The sequence below is a fragment of the Trachypithecus francoisi genome, unplaced genomic scaffold (genome assembly GCF_009764315.1).
Source record: "Trachypithecus francoisi isolate TF-2019V2 unplaced genomic scaffold, Tfra_2.0 Lachesis_group20, whole genome shotgun sequence".
In the NCBI taxonomy this organism is placed as follows: Eukaryota; Metazoa; Chordata; class Mammalia; order Primates; family Cercopithecidae; genus Trachypithecus; species Trachypithecus francoisi.
Window position 1 is genome coordinate 54,150,063 of NW_022681466.1, and position 8,951 is coordinate 54,159,013.

Genomic DNA, 8,951 nt, shown 5'->3' on the forward strand with positions numbered 1-8,951 from the left:
AGCCAAATATCAATTCTTTCACACTACAGGTCTATACAATTTAATGATAAAAGAATAGACAAGGCACAGTGGCTCGTGCCTGTAATTCTAGCATGTTGGGAGGCTGAAGTGCCGGAGGCCAGGAAGCTGGACTTCAGCTTGGGCAGCATAGTCAGACCTTGTCTCTACAAAAAAATTAACTGGGTGTGATGGCATGTGCCTGTATTCCTAATCCTATAGTCCTAGCTACTCGGTAAGCTGAGGCTCCTGCCTCACTTTAGCCCAGGGGTTCAAGACTGCAGTGAGCTGATTGAGCCCCTGTACTCAGGCCTAGGTGACAAACCAAGAGTCTGTCTCAAAAAAAAAAGAAAAAATCTCATCCTAAAAACAATAATTGTGTACTTTTTAAAAGTAATTAAACCTTTAGTTAGTTTGTTTAGAGACAGAGTCTCGTCTCTCTCTGTCACCCAGGTTGGAGTGCAGTGGGGCCATCATCGCTTACTGTAACCTAGAACTCCTGGGCTCAAGCAATTCTCCCACCTCAGCTAGGACAACAGGAATGCACCACCATGCCAGGCTATGTTTTTGTTTTTGTTTTTGTTTTTTTTGAGACGGAGTCTTGCTCTGTCATCCAGGCTGGAGTGCAGTGGCACAATCTTGGATCACTGCAACCTCCACCACCTGGGTTCAAGCGATTCTCCTGTCTCAGCCTCCTGAGTAGCTGGGATCACAGGCATGCATCACCACACCCAACTAATTTTTTGTTTGGTTTGTTTGTTTTAGTTGAAACAGGGTTTCACTATGTTGGCCAGCCTGGTCTCAAACTCTTGACCTCAGGTGATCTGCCTGCCTCGGCCTCACAGAGTGCTGGGATTGCATGCCTGCGCCACCGCACCCAAACTGTTGTAGAAAGGGGGTCTCGCTATGGTGCCCAGGTGGTCTCAAACTCCTGGGCTCAAGTGATCCTCCTGCCTCTGCCTCTCAAAATTCTGGGATTACAGGCATAAGCCATCAAGTCTGGCTTACGTATTTAACTTAGGACAACTATGTGATGGTTTTAAACAAAAAGAGAACTGACCCAAAATATATCACTATCAAAGATGATATAAAGCACAAACACAGATTCTTAGAGAACTACCAAGTACTTCTACAAAAAAGAAAATGGGCGTCTTCTAGGAAAAACCATTTCAGCTCATCCCTACTCCATGAAAAATCACACAAGTTTTTCCAAACAGATAATGAATCATTAGCAAAATCTTCCTTTAATCTTAGGCTTAAAGTTATTTCAGAAAACCCTTCTGTAGATTACCAACTACTGTCAGCAAATGCCAGGTTCCAAATAAGACACTTGACAAATTTCTAAATTTGTTAGCTAATTAACTTTTCAAATCATTCTGGATCTGTCAGATGCAATACAAATCAGGATTAATAATATAGTTTTAGAGTTTTAGTCCAAAAAAAGACCCACACATCTATGATTAACTAATCTTCAACAGAAGTACAAAGAGAATCCAACACAGAAATGACAGTGTTTTCAATAAATGACACTAGAACTAGGTGTCCATATGCAAAACAAAAAAAGAGCCTCAATCTATACTTTGAATCATAATAAACAATTAACTCAAAATGCACTGCAGACCTAAATGTAAAACTGAAAATGAAATATTCTAGAAGAAAAAATACAAAAGAAAGTCTTTGTGACCACAGGCTAGACAAATATTTTCTTAGAGACAACCCAAAAGCACAATATATGAAATAAAAAATTGATAAGCTGGACTGGGAGAAAATATTTACAAAGATTATTCCCTTTTTAAAAAAAAAAAAAAGTGTTGATTTAGAATAACTAAGGGTCTTACTATCACCCAGGCTACAGGGCAGTGGTACAATCACGGCTCACTGCAGCCTCTACTTCCTGGGCTCAATTATTCTCCCACCTCAGCCTCCCAGGTAGCTGGGACTACAGGTGTGCACTAGCACACCTAATTTTTGTTCTTTTTGGTGTGTTTTTTGTTTTCTTTTGTTTTCGGTAGAGACAGGGTTTCACCATGTTACCTATGTAAATAGGCAATGAGAAGAGGCTGGTTCATACAAGACAATTTTTATTTTACTCAAGTTAACCATGGTAAAGACTGAGTTCTTTCACATCCTTGCTCTTGTCCACTCCCCTCTCCATTTTTTCAATTTCTTTTCTTTTTTTCTTTAACAACCTGTGTTACCCAGGCTGTTTTCAAACTCTTAGGCCCAAGCAGTCCTGTTGCCTCAGCCTCCAGAGTAGCTGAGATTACAGGCCCAGTGTTTTAAAGGTAATTTGCACTGTTAAAATTATGCCCATTAAGGACATTTTTTTGTAAAATGCTTTTCTCGAGACATTTTGTTAGACCGAACTCATAGGCAGAATTTTTTTAAAAAAATTTTTTTGGTTTGGTAAGAACTTTAATCTTACCTCTAGATATGTTATCTAGTCTGACAGCCTGGTCACGGGTGAGGAAAGGTTGTGCTAGCAATGTGTTTAATTTTTTAGTACATTGTGGCTCCTTTTATTAAAATATACTACTAAACACAAATAATACAAAAGTAAAATGGATACCGTTAAAAGTTCAGGCTACACTATAACAAGTAAAATCTGAAAGAACGCCCTCCTTCCTCTGTTTCATTTCTTAGAGGTAACCATTGTTTTCAGTTTACCATTCAGTTTTTTAGTAAAGTTTAAAAATTTTTAAATACACATACTATTTGGAAGAAGTGCTTTAGAAATACTGAATATGAGTTTATTGTAATTCTTCACTTTGGTGTTGTTTATATAGATAAACAGACTTTATTTTTTCAAGTAGTTTTAGGTTCACAGCAAAGTTGAGCTGAAAGTAAAGACACGGCCTCCTGCACATTTGTTAGAATACATTTCCTACAATAGATGAAAGGTTCACTCTCGGTGTAGTTCTATGCGTTTTGACAAATGTATAGTGACATTTATCTATCGTTATAGTATTCACTGCTCAAAAACATCCCTGGTGTCCACCTGTTCATCCTTTTACTTTCTTCCCCTCAAATTCCTGGCAACTACTGATCTTTTTATTGTTGCCGTCATTTTGTCTTTTCTAGGATATCCTGTTTCCAATCGTTATGGAGACTTTTCACATTGGCTTCTTTCACATATTCTTGAATATGCATCCAAGGTTCCTCCATGTCTTTTCCTGGCTTGATAGCTCATTTCTTTTTAGTGATAAATAATATTCCACTGTCTGGTATATATATCACAGTTTACTTACCCATTCACCTACTGAAGGACACCTGAATTGTTGCCAAGTTTTGGCAATTATGAATAAAGAATGCTGTAAATATCGGTGTTTTAGTTTTTGTGTAGACATGAATTTTCAGCTCCTTTAGTTAAATACTAAGGAGTGTGATTGCTGGATTGAATAGTAAAAATAGGTTTAACTTTGTAAGAAACTGCCAAACTGTCTTGTCTTCTCTTTCTCTTGATGGTGTCTTTTGCAGAGAAGGGGTTTTAAATTTTAGTGAAACCTAACTTACCAATTATTTCTTTCATGCGTGTGCCTTTGGTTTTCCGTTTAAAGTCATCACTAACCCCAGTGACACCTAGTATTTTATTTTTACTTGGTGTTCGTGTCATTGTGATGAGACATTTATTTTAGGGGCAGGAGGAAAATGTTTTGTGCTTCACTACCAGGAATTACTGTGATTGTTGTGATTACTGTGATTGTTTACTTTTGTGGGAGTTGATGGTGTTTATGTTTTTGCGTTAACATTAAACAAATCAATCAGCCTTTTTAATAGGGTAAATTTAATTCAGCTTAAATCTGCAAATTTGTGGAATTTTAGACCAAGAAATGACATGAAAGAGTGTCTAGTTCAAGCTCATTTTACAAATGAAGGTACAAAGAATGAGGAATATGACATGATTTGCATGAGGTCATATAGTGAATTATTAATGAAGACAGGACTTAGAATTGCTGAACTGAGGAGAAAGATGTATTCATAATTTTTCTTGTATAATAAGTATTTTTGATGTGTTTATTTCTTATTCTTTTTGACTTGGTGTGGTGGCTCCTAATTTTTAAAAGGGCAAGTTTTAAAACAGTGAAAAATATAAGGTTTTTACACTTTTCAAGGAATCTACGATCTAGTGGGAAATATGTCCAGAGACATGGGCTTCAATCAGTGTTGCTCAGTGGAAAGGGACACATTTTCGGAGATAGGTTGAGAGGACGTAACAGTGCCACCAAATAGAGGCAATGGGGGGGGTGGCCTTCAGCCGAATATTAAAATACACAGAGATGGGGGAGGCAAGCAGGGGTGGGGTGAGAAGGGTGGGTGCATTTTAAGTAGAGAGAAAGTGAAGCAAAAGAGCTTTGTACAGTTGCTGTCGAAGAGGCAAGTGGCCAATCCGGTATGGCCTGCTCCAAGTACCTTTCAGCTGGGGTTACAATGCTAGAATTCCCTTTCTGCCACCATTGGGTCCACCGTTAGGCTAATGGTGTTTGTCTCATCACAATATAAATACTTTTTTAAAGGCACTAAACATTGTTCTCATAAGGACGCGGTCATTCTTTCCACAGTTGCCTTCTTCAGTTGACCTCTCTTAGAGCCATTTGCATTCTAAGACTTATCGGACCTCATCAAATTAAGAGCTATGGTCCCCCACCAAAGGAATTTCAAATGGCTGGACATAATTTTTTTGGACAGAGGGACCATCCACTGAAAGTACTTGGCCTTGAAAATCTTTATAGGTAACAAATTTGGCTAGGTGACATTTGGGGTTTTTTTAAGACAGGATCACACTGTTAACGAGGCAAGAGCGCAGTGGTGCAATCACGGCTCACTGCAGCCTTGAACTCCTGGGTTCAAGCCATCCTTCCACCTCAGCCTTTTGAATAGCTGGGACTATCGGTGCGTACCACCACATCGGCTAATTTTTGTTATAGAGATGGGGGTCTCACTGTGTTGCCAGGGCTGGATGAGATGTTTTTTGAGAAGTGGTCACATTGACACCAGTACACTTACCACATTTCCTGCACAAATCCTAGCCCACACTCCTCCTGCCCCATTGCCCTCCAGCAAGCAGTCATAATTAAGTTCTACAGGGAACTTAATTATAACTTCCCAAGGGAAGGGGAAGCTGGGAGGAACACAGAGCACCCACCTAACCCACCCCAAGGTAAATTAAAAGGTACCACCATACCCTTAAAGCCATAATGGGTGGAGGGTGGGAGCAGTGCTGCCAGGCCTCTCCAGCTGTGCAGTGTGCCAGCCTAGCCAGGCCTCTCCTGGGCCCTGGGTTTGGTCTGAAGACCTTGTGCGGGAAGGCGCTGCTCTACCCTAGGGATAGAAGACTTGGCCTGGGGTTGGGCATTAGGATACCAGGGTTCCAGTCCCTGCCTTGTCATTCACTTTGTGACCTGGGACAAACACTTCTCTGAGCCTCAGTTTCCTTATGAGGTGTTAGGCCTAGATTATCTTTAAAGGCCCACCCAGCTCTTCATGTTTGTTTTGTTTTTGTTTGTTTGTTTGTTTTTTGAGATGGAGTCTCGCTCTGTCACTCAGGCTAGAGCGCACTGGTGCGATCTTGGCTCATTGCAACCTCCACCTCCCAGGCTCAAGTGATTCTTCTGCCTCAGCTTCCCATGTAGCTGGGACTACAGGCACACACCCACCATGCCTGGCTAATTTTTGTATTTTTAGTAGAGATGGGGTTTCACCATGTTGGCCAGGCCGGTCTTGAACTCCTGACCTCAGCCTCCTGAAGTGCTGGGATTACAGTCCTGAGCCACCGTGCCCGGCCTTTTTTTTTTTTTTGAGACAGAGTTTTGTTCTGTCACCCAGGCTGGAGTGCAATCACACTATCACAACTCACTGCAACCTCCTGCTCCCAGGTTCAAGCAATTCTCCTGCCCCAGTCTCCGGAGTAGCTGGAACTAGAGGTGCACACCACTATGGCTGGCTAACTTTTGTATTTTCAGTAGAGATGGGGTTTCACCATGTTGGCCAGGCTGGTCTGGAACTCCCGACCTCAGGTAATCCACCTGCCTTGGCCTCTTCTGGGATTACAGGCATGAACCATCGTGCCCAGCCTTCATGTTCTCATTCAAGTGAATGGTTTGGAGAAGGGAGAGAGGAGCTGTACACAACAGTCCCCCTTATCCTTGGGAGAACATGTCCCAAGACCCCTAGTGGAGGCCTGAAACCATAGATAGTACTGAACCATACTGTTTTTTCCTATACATATAAACCGATGGTAAAGTTTAATTTCTAAATCAAGCACAGTAAGACATTAACAATAAAATAGAACAAGTATAACAATATACTGTAATAAATGGTAGGTGAATGTGATCTCTCTCAAAATATCTTACTGTACTATTGATCTTAGCAACCTCAGCATTTTTTCCTAAGTCAAAAATCTCTACTTTTTCACATAAAGGAACTTTATAGTTTCTCATTGGCATATCCGAATTGTCACATCACTACCATTGCATGTTAGGGCCTTTGAGAGGAGTCTCACTGTTGCGGAGGCTGGAGTGCAGTGAAGTGATCATAGCTCACTGCTGCCTCAAACTCCTGGGCTCAAGGGATCCTCCCAACTCAGTCTCCTAAGTAGCTGGGACTACAGGCACGCCACCATGCCCAACTAATTTTTTTTTAAGAGATGGGGTCTTGCTATGTTGCCCAGGCTGGTCTTAAACTCCTGGCCTCAAGGGATCCTCCTGCCTCCACCTCCCAAAGTGATTACAGGAATGAGCCACTACGGGTTACTTGAACACAAGCACTGCAATCTCTCAACGGTCAATTTGATAACCAAGATGGCTACTAAGTGACCGATACGAGGGGAATGGGAACAGAGTGGAGTCTGAAGAGCAAATTGCCTTTAAGGTTTATGTTGTGAACAAAATGGCCTCTCTCCTCAGGTGACCTAAGGTTTCCCAGGCAATGGCTTTTTTTTTTTTTCCCATGGAAAAAAAGCAGCAGCTAATTCTGAGTCCTCCCTCCTAAGCCCCTGGTAGAGTGTTCTCTCCACGGAGACAGGCTCCCCCCTCGGAGCAGGACAAACAGCACTGAACACCCCTGCCTTCCTCTGGCTGTCGGTTCTGGGATCCTGGGCAAGGCTGACCTGAGGCTCAGAGGACGCCAGAACTGTGTGCCCTCACAATGCCCAGCCGCCCATGCTGTTTATCCCCTGCTCCCCACCCAAGGACCTCCACATCTCTCCTCCTGTGTCTCCTTCCAACCTGCTCCTCCTTCTCCCCAGCCAAACCCCTCCACTGTCACCTCCCCCAGTAACTGGCACTGGGCTGAGGACTCAGCTTCCCCACAGCCCTCTCCAGCACAGGCTATTCACGTTCTCACACTCTTCAAGGTCAGGATCAGCAGCCTCCCGGCCCCTCGAGGCCATGTCCACACAGTTTCCCCTCCACTCTCATTCCATGCTCACCTTCCTTCTAGTTACTCCCCCGTGTGCAGTGGCATTTTCGCCACCATCACCCTGGGTGGCCTTCCCTTGACGTCATCTCCAAAGACCTTACCCTCCACTCCATTTCAGTCGCACACTCCCACGGGCAGAACCTCTAACTGACCCCAGGAATTCAGGTATTGCACGCCCTCCTCATAAGCTCCCACCCTTCCAGCCCAGTGACTCCCATCATGCTGGCACGTGTTTCTCAGCAGGTCTCAAACCCATTCACTCCTCCACTGTCTTACAGCCCCCTTTGGCCTCACCTCTCCCTCTCCCCCTGCCTAGCTTGAACTGCAACCTCCAGCACCTCAATCACTCTTGTTCAACTCTTCAAAACCACCTTTCGTCTTTCTGAACCCAAACTCTGTAGGGGTCCAGCAGCCTTCTTCCGGGTAGGCCCCCGCACTAGAGAAATGCAAAGCACACAGCCTGAGAGACTGGGGCCTCTGGGTCAGCGGCTCTCCCACTTCAGCTGGGTCTTCAACACTGCCACAATCCCTCTGTCCCAGCCCATAGCGTCCCAAGGGAAGGGGCAGCTGGGTGGAGCGCAGAGCACCCACCTAACCCACCCCAATCCTTCCATTGCCTCCGCCTCCTCCAGGGCTTTGAGCCGCATTTCCTGCTCTTCTCGAGTAGGGGCAACCTCTCCCATTGTCCAAACTAAACTAGCTCAAGTCTTTCTCACCTGAAAAATAAACTCTCGAGTGCCTCTCTCCAGCTACTGCCCCATGTCTCCTTCCCCTTCGTGACCAGCTGTCTACACTTCCTGCCTCCATTTCCCCACTTTGTCACTCCCTGGCTCCTGCCCCCACGACACAGCTGTTCCTCACAGGGCCACAAGTGGGCATCACTCAGTGTTGACACGGCTGCCCCTCCCTGTGACATCGTCTCCTGCTAGTCTGCTCCTATCTTAGGCCCCTCCTCCCATGACCCGAGGCTGGAGCTCCCCCAGGATCTCTCCCAGGCCCTCTGCTCGCCATCAAAGGCGGATGCCTCACAAGCCTACCTCTCCAGACAGGCTCACCCAACTGCCTCCTCCAACCAACGCTGCAGCCCACTCAAGGTCCACGTAGTCCAAGCTGCATTCCTTCCTCGCACTCCCTTGCCCTGTGTCACCTCTTAGCAAATGGTAGCCTCGGCGATCCTGCCCCCAGACAGGCCTACGCCCAGCGTGGAGTTGAACATCAGTATTTGCTGAACGAGTGAACGAATCCTTGACATTTCCTCATGCTCCACAGCCGGTGAGGATTCCTGTCCCTTTTAATGCCTCCTACGTCCCTCGAGTCCTCCCCTCTGCTTATTTGTTCACCGCGGCCGGCTGCCTCCCCAGACCCGCAACCGCGGCTGGGCCGGGAACCTGCGCCGCGGCGCTCGTGCCCCGCTCTGCGACCCCTGCTCTGTGACGCCCGCACTGCACGGGGGCACCGCGGCCCAGCACAGGCGCTGGTCACGAACAGAGCGAGCGAACGGAGCCACGAGGGAAGGGAGGATCGCCGGCAGCCGCCCG